This window comes from Euprymna scolopes, chromosome 5 (assembly GCF_053919585.1).
Source record: "Euprymna scolopes isolate OS-2025 chromosome 5, ASM5391958v1, whole genome shotgun sequence".
In the NCBI taxonomy this organism is placed as follows: Eukaryota; Metazoa; Mollusca; class Cephalopoda; order Sepiida; family Sepiolidae; genus Euprymna; species Euprymna scolopes.
The window spans coordinates 68,195,015-68,216,879 of NC_136486.1; the positions used below are offsets into that span (position 1 = coordinate 68,195,015).

At 30.8% G+C, this 21,865-nt stretch overlaps 1 protein-coding gene across 2 annotated transcripts in view; it reads left to right on the top strand.

Annotated features, from left to right (window-relative positions):
- The window catches only part of LOC145276833 (RYamide receptor-like), an 862,370-nt gene that overhangs the window by 453,493 nt on the left and 387,012 nt on the right, over positions 1-21,865 (top strand). The gene's annotated exons all lie outside the window — the stretch shown is intronic.

A 21,865-nucleotide genomic window follows, 5' to 3' on the forward strand; every position in this document is an offset into this window, starting at 1 on the left:
AGTTAAATCACACTTTTCTACGTGGATATAACAGAACAACGCATATTGCGAACGCAAGCAAAATAAGAGATACTGTTCAAACTGTCCATCGCTAGTATTCGTAAATTTATTTATTTTAAAATATACAATGTTTTATAATTCAGAAAAGAGTAGAGTAACAAAGAAAATATGAACACATTATGAAGTATGTAAATCGTCTATACGTATTTAATTGTATTAACATTTACAGTGTCCCCACAATTGGCTGCTACAAAAAATGAGTAGCTTCTGCAAAAAACAAAACAAAAAAAACAAGAAAAACAAATAAATTGCAATGAAAAGCACTAAAAAAAATGTGCCATATTGTACATATGTATTTTATTGTTTTGTTTAATCGAGATCAAATATGCAAATTTAGCGTTTTCATATAAGACACGCTTAGCTGTATTTTCGTATTCATAAACATCACGCGAATTTCCACTTAGGACCCCAAAGTAAAAAAGAATTAAAAACGTTTGGTTTGTCTGAAAATAGTAATGCATGAACAAGCTTCTAATTTCAATACTAACATGCAAATGTTGCATTAAAATAGACAACATCAATTCATTGTTTAAATTATTTTTCCTAATATACCTTGAGATTTAAAATTGTTTGCGTGAGGTGTTTTCCATCTAAAATATAGCAATTGCTTGGCAGAGATTAATAAAAGACAATATATATATATATATATATATATATATATATATATATATATATATATATATATATATATATATACGTAACTGATAATTTCTATGGAGCACGTTTATATGTATGGTTGTATTATTAAAATATTATAATGTCAAATGGTATTGTTCATTACGGAATAAAATATTTTGTAATAATAATATGCTAAAAATATGAAGTATATCGAGCATGTTAATTTATGTAAATCTGTAAATTTTATCTACTATTTAATACAAAATGTTTAAATATGCTAATGGAAATTACAATGATAAATATATATATGTATATATACACACATATATATATATATATATATATATATATATATATATATATATATATATATATATATATATATATATATTCTCTTTGCAGGCCACATCTACTAAAAATTTCCAGAAAAAATAATAATATCGTACTATTATATTTTTATAGTTCTCAGTAGTTTATACTTGAGGACGATACTGATGTATATTTTATATTGTGTTGAGAAAGGCAGAATGGTTGTATACTTCTTTATATTAACGATATTAATCGAAAAGATACTATTTTATTATATATACATGTGTCATATATTAGAAATATAAAATAATATATATATATATATATATATATATATATATATATATAAATAATATATATATATACAAACAAATTTATATACGGATATATATATAGGTATATATAAATATATATATATATATATATATATATATATGTGAGTGTGTGTGTGTGTGTGTGTGTGTGTGTCTGTTTTCGATGTGTGTCCGAATATTCTCTTCTAATCACATTTGCAAATATTATTTCTACAGAATTTAAATTTGATATTTAAGGCATTTGGTTCTGTAGTACATTTTCGATCTTTTTTTTAGATGACGAATATTCTGTTGAGGATTTAACATTGCAACAAAACTCTGTAAGTTGAATCAATCATTATGCATTCTGTTACTTTTGCGCATGTGCAAAATTAAAGGTTTATAACTAAAAACCGCACGATGTTTTATTAACATATAACTCAGGCGGCAACAACGCAAGAGACATAAGTAATGACTGAACGTTCTACTTTTGACTCTAGCAGATAGTGCCAAAAGATGTGTTTATAATCTTGAAACCATTACTATCTATTAATTAATAATCAGTAGATAATTTTCCCAATAATAATACAATATATATATATATATATATATATATATATATATATATATATATATATATATATATATATACATGCACATATAAACTGGGTGTATTTAAACAGCAGTTTATATTGGTGCAATCATGTTTAAAATGTACAATATTTTCTAATAAATTACATGTTTAAAAAATAATGCCCATTTTTATAAAGCTTTGGTTATGTTTATAAAAAATAATTTTTTCACATGCGATTTCAAATCTTCCCGGTATACCCATCATGTCTACAAATCAAATAGAGAAAACATCTTGTAGAAGAAGAGTATTGTAAAAGTTAGGAAAAGGTGCCTTTAACGTTTAGCCGCTACGAGATATTTTTTTCACTGTTACAATTAACATTTGGCAAATCCAGATTTAGGATCATAGGATTATAAAGCATTATGTTCGCTAGTTTTAAAATGCTGCTATTGATTTCATATGTAATATGGTTATAATTAAGATGGCTTAAAATATTTAATTTTTTTTCGTAATTATTTCTGGAATGCATTTTTTATGTATTACTTGAAATTCGACGTACAGACTCGTCTTAAATCAATGGATATCGGATATGGTTTTGTGTATATTGGATGCTGAGATAAAAATGCCTTATAAATATGGTGTGTGTGTGTGGGAGCATTTAGTTTTTATACCCCTAATTCAGCTATAAGTTTATACTAGACATTCCATTCTATCAAATTGTAATGAAACCTAGAAAACATTATTGTTTTCATAGTCAAGTAATTAGTTAATTTACCGTGGGATCTTTTGCCTTAAGCATTTTATATTATTGTCAGTTTGGGATATACAATTTTGTACAATATCAGTAGTTACTATACAAATAATAGCGTTATTACGTATTTATGTTTATTCTCGTTTATTTCAATATATTTTTAGAAAGAATCGATAAACAAAGTTGTAAGTAAACAATGGAAATTCATATTATCATATTATTACACGTTTGCTTAAAATGTGCATGCACATATATGTGTGTATATATACATATATATATATATATATATATGTATATATATATATACAAAAAAGAGATAGAGAGATAGAGACATATGATGAATGAGTAAATCAAAGAGATGAGCAATAAAAGAGATATAGAACTTAATTGTCTCATCAGATCAATAATGTGAAAATAAAGCAGAGTGTACGGTAAGACCATTTTAGAGCTTGACATTTCAAAGTTAATTGTTGTTCGTCAGAATAAGAAAACCCCGACTGTTAACAAAGATAGGGTGTATACAGATAAAACCGTCTTTAGACAATTATGATTAGAAGTGAGGAATCATAATACTTTAAATATTGGATACTAATAAATTGTGAAAAATGTATCGGGAAAATGGTACGTAAAAAGTGCAAACGTTCTAAAGAAAACATAATAAAGATATAAATAGAAAGATCTATATAAAATGGGTAAAATATGGCGGTATTCTTAGTAATGATAAGATGCCACAAATCTTTTTGATAGTCAAATTGACGTCTTTAATATGCATTTAAGGTGAGACTACAGTTAGTCAAAATAAACTGCAATGAAATTAAATTTTAATGCAAGTGTCTTGGTTGAAATACTCTTCAGGAGAATATCTTACGTTAACCAACACGTGTTGAGGCATATTAAAAGGCTTGAAAATGTAATATATATATATATATATATATATATATATATATATATATATATATATATATATATATATATATATATATATTATAGACAAGAGGCACAGTAGAGAAGCTGGGAATATTATATTCAGCAGAAACATATAGTTTAAACTCCGAAATATCTCTGCATAATTTCAAGGAGATTTTATAAATATAATTCATATTTAACACAATGTTCTGAAAAACAACAGAGAGTGTATAAATTTTATAACACTTATCACTCATTTTCGTAGTTTAATTTATTAATTGCTACATTACTAAGTCAGCTTTTTAAATATGTTCTTCCGGTGTACTTTATATCACAATATACATATATATATATATATATATATATATATATATATATATATATATATATATATATATATATATATATACTCCTGGTCAAAATCATGAGACCACTATAGAAAGTAAGCGTTTACGCATATTATTGATTTTTTAATCAAACAAATGGTTGAAACCATTGTCAAAAGGGAAATATGATGGAAAAAATGAAATCTGCTTCATTCGAAATCTTAAACCTGACCTAATAATTATTTTTCAAACAACAATTTTAAATGGACTCGAATATGCGTGAAATAAACTCAGACTGTATAATTTATTGTGTTTTTCGTATAGTAATTTTAGTGTTTGGTGTCTTCCCTATATGATATACACGGATGCATGCATGATTAAAATAACCAGGGTAATTATCTTGGTATCACTCATGCATTTTTAATTCAGCTCATTTATTTTTTTCATAGATATTCATATGTATTAACTGTAATTCCGGTTATCTAGTGCAAATTTGGTTTCTTCAATGCGGTTGATTATTTGCGAATAATGAGTGGTATTAATTTTGTAGTCATTAAATCTAAAAGATAAAATCTAATTGTTCCGCTTATTTATCATCGATTTTATCATTTTGTGAAAATCTTTCAGATCTCATAAGTAAGGTTTTCTAGTTGTATTTGCAAGCGTTTATTAGTAATTTGGACTCGAGATTCTATCGGAGAATATAGGAAAAATAAATGTAAATAGCGCGATTTTCAATAGACAAGAAAGTTAGAAGCAGGGGTCATTTCTGTTTGGCATAGCAGACCATCATTTTCACTGTGATTATTATTTTTTCCTCACTCGGTTCAACAAAATCTTAAAATTTTCAATACCTTTATATTCTGTTGTCCAACAGATTTCTTCGTGTTAACTATTAGGTTGAGAAGTAATTCTTGTGGATTTTCAAATTTTTGTTTCAAATGATGTATTTAAATAAATATTTTTTATAATAAATTCACTCTATATATCATTTTAAAAAACAGTTTCTCGGTCTATCTACTCGTGTAAATTACAATCGTTTTAAAAACAAGTATTCTTCTTTTAAGCACGTTGAATACAAGATTAAAAAACAAATCCCCACAATGTTTTATTTCAGTTCAAGCTATAATGAATAGTTGGGAAACAGCTCGCGATATTAACGAATCATTTAGTCCAGGAATCACTACTGAATGCGCAATGGTGGTTTAAGGAATTTCGTGGCGGTGACAAGAGTCTTGAAGATGATGAAAATATTTATCGGTCATTGGATCTTGACAAAGATCAATTAAGAGCCTTTGGCAGAGATAATCGACAATTGTTCATGAACATGCTTCTTAATTAGACATAAAGTAGACATCGGTCTTAAAAACGATATAAATTTTGTCACGGTCTAATGCGTCTGTCGAAATGTTTTGGCAGACATACAAACACACACATATACATATTTTATATAAAATATATTATATACGTACAGACACACACACATATACATATATATTAGTATATATAATCTTCTCTATATAAATAAAATGAACTCATTTTTTGCGTCTGATTTTGACATTAATAGGATTAAAAATCAAGATATTTCATGCAAATATAATATGCACAAACAGCAGAACGATATCTGAGGTGTGTTATAGGCTTATTATTTCTCAAATTCCTCGATAATCTTAGATTTCTATACTTTTTCTGCTGAGAAGTCACGGCCAAAATCGGGAAAGATCAATGGAAGTGATAAAATACTTCTCTCTAATAAATTCCTCCTCCCCCTGCCACCACTTAACACCGTTTGGGGATCGTTCACAAGGAACAGTTGAGAAGAGAACACCGGTTTGGCTTCGTAGTTCTTTCATGTGAAGTTATTTAAAATCACTAAACTAAGCTGCAGTGCTCTGTGGCGTAGCAGTTAGCGTGCTGGACAATTCACATTATATTTTCACGTTCGCGCCGACCTACCGTAGTCGTTTTTTTTCCTAAACAACTGGAATGGACTTTTCTTGGTGGCCGAACTGTTAACGTTGGAGATGTTTTTTTTTTCACACTTTATTTTCCTACTTTTACTCATGACTCCGGGTCTGATCCTTCCTACTTACCTACCATAACATTTTTAAAACTCCCCCCCGTCCCGGAAACAAACACTCAGGCAACGCCGGGTACCCCCGCTAGTATATATATATATATATATATATATATATATATATATATATATATATATATATATATAAAATTTTAGTATATATAATATATATATATATATATAATTTGGTATGTATAATATATATATATATATATATATATATATATATATATATATAATTATCCACTGCTACGTGTTTCATCGTCTAGCTAGATTGGAAATCGGGACCTGACGGTAATGAGCCTAAACCCCTTCTACTGTTCCATCACGCACGACTGGACATATCGCGATTTACTTAGATATTTGGGTTTTAGCGATATGTCTTGTGACAAGTGTTCCAGTGGCATTGGCCGAAAGGCGACCCCAAAATATACGATTTCTTCCACCATACTTCACCGTAGGGACTGTAATCTTTGGGCCGAGGCTTCTTCTTTCTTCCGCCACACAAACCACACATTTTTGCCCCCAAAAAGTTCAATTTTAGTCTCATCTGACCATAAAACTGATCCCCAAAAAGTTTAAACGGGCTTTAACATGTTTCTTGGGAAGGAAAGGAGTCTTCCCTGGTCGGTACCCCTGAATCCCGTGTGACTTCAGTGTCCTCCTCAATATTGAAACAGAAATTTCAATACCTTGATCACTCAATTGTTGGACTACTTTCTTACCAGTAGTTTTCGGGTCCTTTTCCACTATCTTTCATGTGTGCATCCAGTATTTTCTAACATCGAAACTGTGTTCTTTAATTTTAGCCAACTTTGCAGTCTGGTGTTATTGATAAACTGACGGATTGATTAAGGACGTTCTTTATAGAAGACTTTGGAACATTCTAGAAGATTATGCAATACCCAAATCATAAGAAACAAATATTATTCCGCATAAAATATTGTGAATTCTATGATAAAAGTCATTGGTTCCAATAAATTTGAATTCGGCTGTTTTTTGTGATAATATTTATTTTTCATATTTTATAATAAACTAAAAGTGTTGCAGGGGATCTGCAGATGGCCGATATAAATATGCATCAACAGTTTAATAAAAATAATAAGCTACAAATATTTTTTCTCCAAAGGAAACTAAAAATTGAAAGGAGGTTAATAATTTCGGCTTTACTGGATACAATTCATATATCTAGTACATAATACATATATAAATTATATGGGAAGATGTACTATGAGTCTGTCTATATGTATCGACTAAAAATTGAATTAACACAAATCAGTGTAACTGGCGCAATAATAGTCTGACAATGAAAGCGCTTAGATTTATTTTCGTTTTCACAACTAAAATGTGATAGAAATATTTAACAGGTATACAGAAATAAATCACAGACGTTGCCCACACTTGCTAGTATTGACATATAACAAGAAAATGGAATTCATGCGTTATATATTTCACATAATATTTCATTATTTGGTGTAGTTATTTCAGTCTTTGACGGATGCCTTATTTGAGCATTTCGCTAAATGGCATTAATATTTAAATTGTCTGTGTTCCGTTTATGTGTTAGTCAAACGGTTTACATCTATTTCATTTATTTTTGCGTGGAAGAAAAAACTTTCTTACTTATATTTATTAAATCCAATTCCGTTTTCTAGTGACTCTTTTGTTTCTCCGAAGTTGTTAATTAATCGCGTATAATATGTATTTGTGTGATATAAACGTATGTAGTCATTACATCTAAAATCTAAATCTCATTGTTTCGCCTTGCATTTCGTATGAGCACTTGTATTGATAGTGCATTCATGAAATACTATTTCTCTTCGAGGTAATCTACTCCAGCTACAATTTACTAGTTGTACCGTTCGAATGATATCTTGGGGGGGGCTCTGTGGAAGGCAGTATCTGCGAGTGTGTCAATGAAGTCGTCATAGCCTTTTTCATATCCTTCTACTGTCTAATAACAACAAATTCCAATGTTATCCTTGAGCTTAGGAGATTACCAAAAGTAACAAGAAACAAATCTGGACTACAGAGAGAGTGAGGAACTGTCTCCATGCTCCATCTTGGTCATTAGAAGCTCATTATTTCTGATCTTTGAGCAACCTTCAGGCAAACATCCGCATCTTCAGTTGATCGCGAATAATTGTGTACAGTTCACACACTAACACCAAACTCTGCACTTATTATCTTTATTTATAGACGGTGTTCCCCATGCAGTAAAATCCTTATTTAGCCAATCAACTCTAGTATATTGATTTTCATGCACTTCCCACACCTCCCCTCCCCTCATCCCCCACGAACTCCATGCTTCCTTTAATCTCTTATGCAAAACCAAGATTGATTCTTGAATTATGTAAGACTAGCGGGAGAAACTGTTTAGAGGTGTGTGTGCTCGGGTGGGGGTTAAAACAAAACAAAAAAATAAGCTAAGTAATCACCCTGTTTAAATATTATAAACAAAATGTTAAAACTTAAAAAATCGAAAAACAAACTAACGTAAGGCAAACGAACGATGTTAAAATGTCATAAAATCGGAAAAACAAAAAGAAAACGCCAATGTGATTGAAAAAAAAACAGAAAAACTAACGCTATATGTACTTAAAAAAATCTGAAAATAAAAACAAACAAAAACATAGAACGTGAAAAATAGCTTAAATAACCCTGTTTCAATATTACACCTTTAAAATCGAAAAAAAAGGACATCTCACACCACAATTCGAACTCACAACCTTCAGATAAAGTGTGACAAAAAACCTGCCACGTACCCCACTCAGCCAGCAATACGGTGTAGCTTAAACACGTTTGAATATATTTAAAACTATTAAAAGCATAATTAACACGTGTCCGCAATAAAAAAAATCTCTGCTGCTACTATTTGACCACATTAATGAGGTCAAATAGAAGTTGCGGGTTAACGTTTGCTGCGGGACAACTTTTGGGTTTGTTTACCTATGTTTCCCCAAAGTGTTGAGGAGGGGGAAACAAACTCCGCATTGTCCAGATTGAATAGCAATTGCATGATATAAGGAGTTTGGCCCCACATTGATCAAAGCTGATTATTTCTGGACGTTCCCCGGCGCGGTTGCCGGGAACACTGGGCTTTAAATTAGTTTTGGTTTTATACAAAAATGCTGAACAAACAAAAGACGGGCTGAAATAGAAATAATTTTGTAAAAATCGACGTAAATAAATCTAGACGCAATGCGCGTTCGCAAATCTTCAATATTATGATCAAGGGGCTATATAAACAATTCTAAGCGATAGTGCCCCCCAGGGAGCGTGGTCGAAAAAAGCCTTTTTGAGACATACAAAGAATGCGCGTATGCATTTGCCTTTTATATATATATATATATATATATATATATATATATATATATATATATATATATATATATACATATATATATATATATATATATATATATATATATATATATATATATATATAGATGATTGTCCAAAAGCAGTCCGAAACATTCCGGTCGTTTCTGTGCAATTTTCCTACATTTAAAACATGATTTTATTGCAAATTGTTATTCTTAAGTGGCATCACACCCAGATTATATTTTTTTTAATTCACCTGTAACAATCATACGTTAGTAGGTTTTATTCCAATTCCGTTTGTATCTAAACTCATAAATTGTCATATTATAACATGCAAAAACCATACTGACTTTTCATACGATAATTTAAAAATGCCCGTCTGGAAACTTATTGGATGCACCTCGCATGTATCACCTATTTTGGCATTTTGTGCTGAAGATTTTTCATCATGTACTTATAAATAAGGTTTCGTATTGACTGTGTAAGGATGTAAATGTGACTGGAAAATCTATCGCGAGATATACAAAAAAATTAATACACATATTTTCAGAAGACAAGAAATATAGATTTGGTGAAAGGATTATACAATCATACATTTATGTGTCGCAAATCAGAAATACATTCATAGTTTTAAACGGCTTGTATTCCGTTGTCCTACTCTTTCAAGATGTACAGGATTTTAAACGTTCAATGCTTTCTCAATTATGCTTAATTTTAATTTTAGAAGATATTGTATTCCTTATTCTCGCGCCCTTAGACATATATTTATACATGTCAATGGATTTATAGTAAGTTTTATCTCTCTATTACCAGCTCTATCTATTAACGTTTTTCTATTAGTATTTTTCAACTTGTCAGTCTTTATTTTTAATTGTCAATGCATTTGCATTTGGTATTCCTCCCACTTTCAACAAACACTGGTACTCCCTAACGTCTTATGATTAAACGCCTACGTTCTACACATAGGATTAATCTGCAACAACTTTCTATTCCGATGTGAAATAATTTTAAACATCTACATCTAAGAATCAAAGTGTTATTTATTCGGGTTCAGCAAGTTTTTTCTCCTTATATGTAGTTTTCCTATGTTTTTCATGCATTTGCACATAAATCCACATTATTATAATTCGCCACAAAGTACGATTTAGTTTTCCCACCCCTTCAAACGATACGTGCAATTGTCCATTTGTTTGCAATCGGATTTATCACCCGTTTTAACATATGCCTATTGTATTCTACATATATTCTCATAACAATCAATATCTGTCTATTCGGTTTTCTTGTATATTCAACAGATATGTATAATTCATATACTTTTAATATGTAACTGCTTACTATTTCCTTTTTTAATTTTTCATTTCCAATGTGTTTTCATTCGGCTTTCTAATACTTTCAAAATATATACACATAATTCGAAGGACTTTCTCTTCCGTTTGTTAACAGAAGCAAAATATTCATTTAATTTTTAATGTCTTCGAATACAAGATGAAAAACAAAACAAATTCTAACAATTTTTTTTTATTTCAGTTCATACTACAAGGAAAAATTGCGGATCAGTTCGCGGTATTAACGAAGTGTTTAGTCCAGGAACCACTAAAGAATGCACAATGGTTGTTTAAGAAATATTTTGGCCATGGCGAGAGTCTTGAGAATGATGGAAGTGTTTATCAGTCATTCGATGGTGATAAGGATAAAGTAAAAGCCTTAGAAAGAGTCCATCCCCAGCTGTTATTTCTAATCCGTTTTCACACGTCTTAAACAGACAGTAACTATTTTCACAAAGAAAATCATTAAAATGTGCTTTAAAAAAACAGGAGTATTCTATAATATATAACATTTGCGTATATGTATATATATATATATATATACATATACATTTGCGTATATATATATATATATACATACGTATATTATATAATTGCATATCAATGAAGTGATGCTTACTCACATATATGAATGAAGCGATATATATATATATATATATATATATATATATATAAATTTGATGTGCGTGTATACATGGCTATACATTGTATAGATACATACATATATAACATATATACATACACACGCACCCACGTACATATATATATATATATATATATATATATATATATATATATATATAAGAGCAAATAGTTAATAAAACATGTTAAAAACACTTTGAAAAAGAGTTAAAAGTATATATATACATTTATGTATATATATATATATATATATATATATATATATATATATATATATATATATATATATATCATGTGGAGCTATGCCAGGTAAAACTATACATATGATCAGACTAAAAAAATATGAATCAACTGATAACAGCATGATTGGCTCAATAATTGCTTATAAATGAAAGCGCTTAGCTTTATTTTCCTTTCCACCACTAAGCTGCGATAGAATAATTTGACATTCGTCCAGAAATAAACTGCGTACGATGTCCACAGTTTTATTTCTCATATATTAAATTGGCTCGATGCACGATAATATTTTCAATGGTACACTAGGAGATAAACACGGTGAAAGTACGATTCATAAAAGCATATAATATATTTCATTTTTCCCTATGGTTATTATTTTTTGTGTATGCCTTGTTTGAGATAGAAGATGCATTCCATGACTTATATTCGCTGGCTTTCTCCCTTATGTATCTCACATGTTTAAAATCTATTATATCATTTTTGCTTGAGGAGATTTCTCTCCATTAAATCTATTTTCGGCTTTCTAGGTCGCTTGTGTTGTTTCCAAACAAGTTTAAGGTTTTCTAACATTGTGTGTCGGTTTGATATTACGTTAATTGTCATTAAATCAATATTTTATGTTTCGCAACATAAATTTCCACATATATTTTCCACACTTATTCCATTTTCTCACACATTTTAACATATACTTCAATTCCAACTGTTTCTATTCTGATTTTCCATTTTGATTTATATATACTTATGATTTTACCGTTGCCCTATTCCGTTTACTTACCTAGCACAACATATACTTATTATTTCGAAAGTCTTTATATTCCGTTTCTACAACCTTTCCTCTATATAGGACATATTTTCAACGGTTTTTTCTGTATTTCTTGTCTCCTTGAATATGAACTTCAAAGTTTGAGAGATTTTTATCCTCTTTCCCACCCTCTGTACCATATACTTAGTATTTTTAATCCCATTCTATTTCGTATTATCACGGTTTTAACCTATCTTTATACATTGAAACATTGCAACATTTGCGTTCGAATATTCCGCAACTTATTATAACATACTGATGATTTTTAACGTTTCGTTTTTCCGTGTCCTTATTTTATCTAGATATACTTATATTTTAAAACATATTCTATGTGTTTTTTGTACACATTCTATATATACTTATTATGTAATGTTTAATTGTGTTTTTCCACCCGTGCACCGTATACATTTACTGTTTTCCTACCGTTGTAATGGCCAATATCAATTCCGTTGTTTGTACACCATGAAACATACTTATAATTGTAAACGTTTTTCTATTCATTTTTCACAGTCTTCGAAATACTTATAATTTTCAAAATCTACATATATAGTTTTCTTACAAAATTAGTATATAGTGACAATTTTATTCGGGGGCACACCCGTTTAATATATGCTTACTTCATGATTGTTTTTTACTTCGTATTCTTATAACATCTATCTTATAACATATACTTCTGTCTCCATCCGTTTTTTGCATATTTAAACATATTTATACTTTTCAATGTTATTTTAATCTGTTTTCCACATATGCTTATAATTTTTAACACCTTTGTATTTCGCTTTCTAATTACAACATATACTTTTATTTTTCTCCGTCTTCAATGGCATTATCACAACGTTTCGGCCGATGTAACCTCCAGTCAAATTAAGGTGGGTCTTGCGAAGTTGAGAATATTTCTCTGGAAGACCGAATCTGAATCTTGAAACAACTCTTGTATTTTACTTACTGTAATAGTATGTTCTCGTTCCACCAGCTATTACTCGATAGAAATTTGTAGTAATTCGTTATTATACTTTGTTCGCCTAAACAGTAATTGACACTTTACATCTTTTTTTTTCTGTGTGGGGACACACAAACACGCACACACACATACACACACACATTATATATATTTAAATAGATATTCGGACAAATTAGTTGCGGGTACCGCTTCCGTGGTCAAGGGGTAGAACTGCCGACCGTCATCACGACGGTTCTAGGTTCGATCCTCGGCTTGGGATAGGTGCTAGTCTAGCGGCACTGATGAGTTGTGATACAACGAAACAGGACTGTATGTCGATGACTAAAGTATATTTTATAAAGATGGGTTGACCACTATCGTAAATAATCTCACTCGCTACTAAATTTGGCTGAAAAAAATGCGAAGCTCGCGGTTTGTTTACAAACAAACGTTTGAGCACTTTACGAGTAGCAGACGGATGTATATTTAAATAGACATTCGGACAAATTAATTGCGGGCACCGCTTCCGTGGTCAGGGGGTAGAACTGCTGACTGTCATCACGACGGTTCCAGGTTCGGCTTGGGATAGGTGCTAGTCTAGCGGCACTAATGAGTTGTGATACAAGGAAACAGGACTGTATGTCGATGACTAATATATATATATATATATATATATATATATATATATATATATATATATATATATATATATATATATATATAAATGGCAAGACTACTGGGGGCACAACCAAGCAAAAAGTCGTAAGCAAAATTCATACAAAAGTAACAAATTAACGCTTTCCTGCCATAATACGATATACACAAATGTAAGCAAATTTGGACATATTTTATTATATGGAAAAATGCGCGCATGAAAAGTAATATTCTTAAGATTTTATTAAACCTGGAAAAGTAAAGGACAAGAAATTCAACCTGGAAAAGTAAAGAACAAGATATTCTAGTAAAGTAAAAAAAAAAAGAATTTTTTAGACTTAAAATATTGCAGCTAAAAATAAAATTTGAATGTTGATAAATATTTTATTTATTATTTGCATATGTTGTTGTTTATTGTTGAGTTAGTAAGGGTGTCAGTCGCTGGATTGAACTTATTTCCCCCCTATTATTTGCATATATTTATGTAGTGAAAATTGTTTGAATAAAATTAATTCATTAGTTAGTTAGTTCGTAGATGGAATTAATAATTTTATAATTTACATAAAAATTAATAATTTTATTATATCATAATTAGGACCATTTAATTCTTTCTAACTCAACAATAAACAACAACATGTGCAAATAATAAATAAAATATTTATCAATGTTCAAATTTTATTTTTAGCTGCAATATTTCAAGTCTAAAAAATTCTTATTTTTTACTTTACTAGAATATCTTGTTCTTTTCATTTTCCAGGTTGAATTTCTTGTCCTTTACTTTTCCAGGTTTAATAAAATCTTAAGAATATTACTTTTCATGCGCGCATTTTTCCATATGATCCATGATTTTTCCAGGCTTTGCTATTGTATTAATATATAAATTTATAATATTTACTAATGATTGTCAAAAAAAATTAGATCTCAAACACACATTTATGCAATATTTATCATTCAATCACAGTAGTTCCGAGCCAAGGTCTCTACCGAGATTGCGGTTCATGAATTCGTGATCTGTATAGAGCGGAAACTAACAAAAAAGAAGATGGCACTCGGTGTTTTTTTTAGATATCGTTAGAGCTTTTGACAACATACCCTTCAGTAGTATGTTCAAGTCGCTACGAGAACTCAATGTGCCACCAGTACTCATCCGATGGATTGAGTATATGGTGAGGCACAGAACAGTTCAAGTAGAACTACTGAGGGCAACTGCTAAAAGGGAAGTAGTTAAATGAAACCCCCAAAGTGGGATTTTATCACCTTTACTATGGAACTGTATGCTGAATCCTCTTTTAAAAGAGTTTAAAAATAGGAATATTTATGCCGAGGCTGATGGTGATGACATCGCAGTGCTGGTCGCGTGTTCAAAAGCATCATTGGTCAGACGCATTGCCAAAATAGGACTACATTTTTCATCAATTGTGATAACGAAAAATTTGAGTTCATTCAAAGAATATGTATATCATAGAATTCACTAATATTTTTAATCGATAAGTTCACCATTTTTTGCTATAAAATCATGAGGAGAGTTAAAAAAATAGTTATTAAAAAAAAGTTCGTTTTTTTAATTAGAAAAATAACGATACACGGAATTGAACCTAAAATCTTTCCAACAACCCCCGGTACTCTAACCGTTAGGCTAACATGTCATATTGGCAAAATCGCAATAAAAAATATTTATATACAAAAAAGTTATGCAAAATAAAAAAAAGCGTTAGTCAATTATGTACTTACTCTCCTGTTTGTGAACCCACATATTTTGTTGTAACTTTTTTTATTCTGAACCAATTTTCGAAATTTATTTTTCAAAATGTAGCTAATGAGGTGTTCTATCCAACTATATAACTTGTTAGAAATTTGGTTGCGAACGGAATTAGTGGTGGGGGTTTGAATCTGTCTCGATTCATTCAATTTCGGACTTAAGCATATATTCAACCACTACCGTGGTTGAATGATTAGTTTAAAAATATAAGCTCTTTATTACCATTGTCAAACAATTTTAACCATAGAATAATATTATAAACCTGAAAATGTTCATGTAGTTTCGGCTGACAGAACCAACGATATAAGCATTTCAATATTCAATTTGGCTACGATAACAGATATGCCCACATTCAGTGTTACCCGATTTAAAATGACCCGGGTGTAAGAGAAATACCGATATGAGAGATAATTGTCTCCAGTTCCGAATTAGAGCCCGTGTTACTGTATATAAATTAGACTCGAGTAAACGAAATCCGGATGTACAAGAGATTTTCTCTATTCCCAAATTAGAGCCTGTGTTAATGTACATATGTTAAACCCGGATATAATGGACCATAATATAAGAAAGATTTTCTGGTCTCGTCCTCCCTGATATAAGATATTTCGTTTTAACTGTTAGTATAATGTCATAAATCAGTCAAACAGAGGTGAGTCAGAGGGAGAGAGAGAGAGAGAGAGTGACGCTCTCGTACTTAATTTTGACTAATACAGAGACACGGTGTGTGCAGTCTGTGACACCCTCTATCAAAAGATTCAAAAGACAGATTTACGATGCATCAGTTCACAAACGTTTGAAAACACAAAACCTTCCTTTAAAACATGTTTTCACTATGTTTTCGGGTGTGCTGAAAAGGAATATCGCATTTAAATTTTCTGTCCGAATATACAACAGAAATATTCGCGAACTTGCGCATACAACAATGGTGACCATTAATCAATGGTGATAACTAGGGCTGTGACAAGCATATTCTTTTACAAAAGAATATTCTTTGCAGATATTTCGTTAGAGAATATTCTTTTAACAAAAAAGCATATTCTTTTTGTTAAAGAATATTCCTTTAACAAAAAGCCTATTCTCTTAAAAAAAGAATATGCAAAATACTTATGGAATAAGTTGTGCCAAAAATATGTTGAAATAAATATTTGCATACGAGTCTTAATTTTACGAAGTTTTCTTTTTTATATAAATTAAATAAAACATGGTAAAATCTTCGTAGTTGTGAATTTACAATCACCTTTGGTTCCTAATGAGAGCCATTTTATTAGAGGATTATATTAGGGACGAAATATCCGCGTATCCTTTTTGCCCTAGGTCTCCAGGGCCGATATATCGGCCCCGTCGTGTCCAAAGGATTGTAACTACAATTTGTATCGAAAAAATAGCCAGGTTTAAATATGGTCCAATAATCTCCTACGATTGGAACGAGTTTTTCTTTTCTTTATAAGGCTATTTTAGCGGACAACCAAAGAAGCTTTAATTTTGATAATTTAAAGACTAATTTAATTATAAAATGCAATAAATAAAATATTTAAGTTCCATAGAGTGTTCAATTGTTCACAGTATATAAACAGTATATACATTAATGAGTAGGGCAATGTCAAGAATATTCTTTAATAAAAACAATACTTTACATATATTGGGTTAGAGAATATTTTTTTGATAAAAAGCATATTCCTTAAAAAAAGAATATGCTTTTTAAAAAAGAATATGCAAAATATTCATGGAATAAGTTTTGTTTTGCCAAAAATATGCTGAAAGAAAATATTTGGATAAGAGTTTTTTAATTTATTCATTTTTTAGATGAATTTTACGTGGTATAACCCTAACAGATGTGAATTTACATAAAAAAGGGTCTAAAATTTGGTCTGTTGAAAAAGAGTGATATTATAGGCATATATATATATAAATATGTACAGACATCTCGTCCTTGAAGATACTCAAATCGTGTTAGTACCCAGGACGAATTTACAAGATCTAAAAAAAAACTAAACAAAAATGCCGAAAATAATTAGCACTCCTGCTGAACGGATAGCAAGATATGACGATGAATTTGAAGATTACCAGTTAACTGGCAATTGCTTAACCTGCAAATACTGCAATATCCAGGTAGGAACAAACTTTAATGCATAAAATTTGCAATATAGTTGACTAATAGATTGGCGTTGTTATAGTAGTTTTGTTTTTGAAATTCTATAACGGTAAATCTAGCTGTATTAAACTTTGATTTGATTGATATTTGCTAGATACGTGACAATTTGAAGGCAACTTTTACTGCTATTGTAAAGGTAAAAGTACTTAAGGAGAAATTATTTGGTGGGTGGATACTAATACTAATAACAATATATTCGTGAATACTTAATTAACCGATAAAAATCATAGAGACTTTAAAAATAAAGGTGATTATTTAAAGATATAAGTACACAAAACGACTCAGTTGTTTACTGTTTAGAAATGAGTACACGTACAAACATTTGTTATTAGGAATATCTAATATAATATTAAATGTAGATAAACGTACGTAAGTAATAGTTTAGAAATGAATCGTACAACTGCAATATCTGGTCAAATTAAATAAGACGAGCAAAATGTATTTATTATGTATTGTCCATAGTAACCATTTCTTAAAGTAGTGTGGGTTTGAGTTGATACAAAAGATCACATATTCCACAGGGATATTATTTACGTGCAACTTGCACTTATCAAACATTTCAAAAGCGTGCATATAAAGGAATGCTCCGTATGATATGTTGCCATAAGAGAGAGAGAGAGAATGTTCCGTATGATATATTGCCATAAGAGAGAGCATTCTAAGAAAGTATTCCTATTTAGAGTTATAAATGCGGAATAAGCGGTTCAAAAGCTGGATGGACAATGAATATATGATAAGCCTAGGGATGATGAATGACCTGTAATTTGAGTTTGTTTAGAGTGATGTGAGATTTATCAGAGTAATCTTCACTTATTCCTCTCAAGTAGTCTGGTCCGGCGGCAACACCGGATTGCATCTAGAACCTATGAGATATGTAGAAGTTTAACAAAGTATCAACATTTTCTTAGATAGAGCGCCAAGAATACTCATATTGTTTCCAATCTGATCTAAGCCAAGATCAATATTGCTTAATTGCGGTGATCTAACGTTAATTATATATATATATATATATATATATATATATATATATATATTAAGATAGAATATCCACTTCTCATCACATGTCACAATATGCTCGTTAAATGGGTTGTTTTGTTGCACAGAAGGAGCGTAGAGGGCACCTCAAAACGACGAATACTTTGATGATCGTTCAATTCATGTTGCGCCTATTAATCCAACTTTTTTGTTTTCCATATTTGCTTTAAATAGCGAACGAATGTTTACTGGTCAACCCAGAGTTCAACAGAAACACCTCGTGCGGTTTTGCGAGGATTGCGACCGACTTCATCTTCAAGGCGCTCCTATCCATTGCGATATTTCTTGAAAAACCTTTGTGCCACACGTTGCTCTGTGGTCCCTGGACCAAGCGCAACATTGCTATCACGAGCTACTTGAAGCTTTTCGGCCTAGTTGAACTGGAACCAGAAAATCGTGCGGATTTGAATTTTGTTCATGCTCTCGAAAATAATACAAAAAATGAATGAAAATTTGCATTGATGTTTGGGTTTAAGATTCGTCTGATTCTTTGAAATGCTAGATATGATTAGTGTTTTTTTTAATTGCGTCTCACACAAAGCAATTAGTCCGGTGAAATAATCGAGTATGGAGTTCAGATTATGTGATAGATAAAGTGGTATAAGTGTTCAAGAAAACATTTTACATTGCTTGGAAGTGTAGTTCTGACCTAATCTATAACGTTGATTTTTATATTAGCCAATCTCCTTATCTAATACTTTAAAACTTAAAGAGATACGCAATATAGCTATCGAATTTAATACATTATCGCTATTAGACAGCAGTAAATCACAGAGAGAAAGAATAATGTTTGTACAATGATTCTATAATTCACGTCCGATGTTTTACTGCAAGAACAAGAAATAAACTGAAGCAAAGTTTAAAGAAATTGTGTCAGTATCTGGTGGTAATCATTCTCCGCTAATAGTCTAGACCATTACGCTTGTCATGATCTGTAGCTGCCTACGCTTGTTAGAGCAAAAACTTCGATTAGTGGAATTTTAGAAGTTTTTTTTTTTTAACATTCGATTGCTTATACAAACAAAAATCTCAGAAAATGTCTAAATTTATATCGAGCGATTAATCGCCAAAGAGTCTAGCACGTTCAACGGCTACTAATTATTTACACACACACATAAACACACACACACATATATATGTGTGTGTGTATGTATGTGAGTGTGTGTATGCTTAAACATTGGTCATGAATCTATTACTCACTAGCTGATGTTCTAGATTGTTTTATTCTCACAAAACAATGTCTCTCATGTATCTTTATTCTGTCATTTTTTATCTTTAAAAATGTTTTAATTTTCCTTATTACCAAGTTATCACTTATAAAATAAATTAGTTATCAATTTCGTATTTATCATACTCCACTTCTCACTATATAGTTTTGATCTTCTATGAATGTCTCCCACATGCTAAATCTATGTTAATTAGCCAATATATTGTTGCTCTTTTATTATGAATATTAGACAATGAGTTATACATTTCAGGGGTTCCCTTTGATAGGTAAATGTGCAATTCGTATGTAAATAGATGTGAACATTCACATATATTGATTTTTATAGAATAATGATTTAGTAAAACGAAAATGTTTCAAACAGTTTGTGATAGATTAATTCAATGAGTTTTACACATACTCGATAACCAAATCTCATATTCCCGTATAAAATATATCTATTAGATCCTAACAAATGTTGGAATATTTTAATTCCATTTTCACACCAAACAAGGTCCAGAACCACTTTGATGTAAGGATCTACTATTGGAACAATAAGTTATAGGAGTGCTATGTAGGGAGATGGCCGCAAGATGTATGTTAGCATTAGACTTTAACTTCTGTATGTCAGTATATTTGTAGAACGAATGAACTCGGACAGATTCGCTAAAGTCTATCAGTTCTTGGAAATAAACTATTAGAGTAGAAAGCCTTCATATATCTAGGGATCTCATCTGTGAATTTCTGGGATTTTCCTGTGTGTAGGGTCCGTCGGAGGTATTTACGTCAGGAGGGTATTAGTATTATAGTTCGTCGGAACATTCACCATTAAAATACTTATATAACAGGCAAAGGGGTGGATCATTTCGTTGAAGCATAGATGGCATATCAAGTTGGCAACTATCATTTAAACCCTGTCGAGATTTGAGAGACTAGTAGTGGATAAAAACACCGGCATGTGACAACAATACTTCATACATGGGCGAATGGTGGCTTTGTAGAAGGTCAGAATACTTTCAGGCGTAAGTAACATTCTTGCATGAAATATAAAGCCACCTTCCTCGCAACGGCCCTGACAATACTCTTAATATATATGTTCCAATTCATATTCCTTGTGAAACTTCAGCCGAGGAATTTGAAAGAAGTACTTGAATGGTAAAATATCTTTAGGTATAGCTATTGATGCTGGAGAAAGTTGCATGTAATTATTGGATGAAAAGGCTTAGTCTTGACAGAATTGAATGTGACTATCCATTTTCCCCCTTTCACGACATGGAGGCGTTCCGATGGTGTTTCTGCAATATCCTTAGATATGTGTTCATTTGTCCTCGACTGCTGCCTGCTACAGATCATGGTGTCATCAGCAAATATACCCATCGTAGATGCAATTTGATTAGGGAGGAAATTTCTAAATATTAGCAATAATAAAGGTTATAATTTAGACACATGTGGTGCACCTGCATTTATATAATTATTTAGATATACGACCGTCTAGGACAACCTGGATTCTTCTCTTATTTAAGAAGGGTTTTATACCGTATGGTTGGATTTTCCTTTGAAGACCAGCGTGCCATACCCTGTCAAAAACCTTATATAAAAGTCTACCGCTCTATCCTTCTATCCTCTCTTTCCTTGTCCAGTGTATGGTATATACGTTCAGAGATTTGTTAGGATATTTGTTGTAGAACAGGCTGGCCTTAATCCACACTGTTTACTGGTCAAAAGTTAAGCAGTCGTAAGCTGATGGATTAGAGCTTGGTTAATTATGGACTCAACTATTTTGGCGAAAAGCGAAATGTGGCTAATGTGGTGATAATTTAATTGTCTAGGTTTTTCGCCAGAATTCCTGTAAACCGATACCAGAGAACAAATTTTCA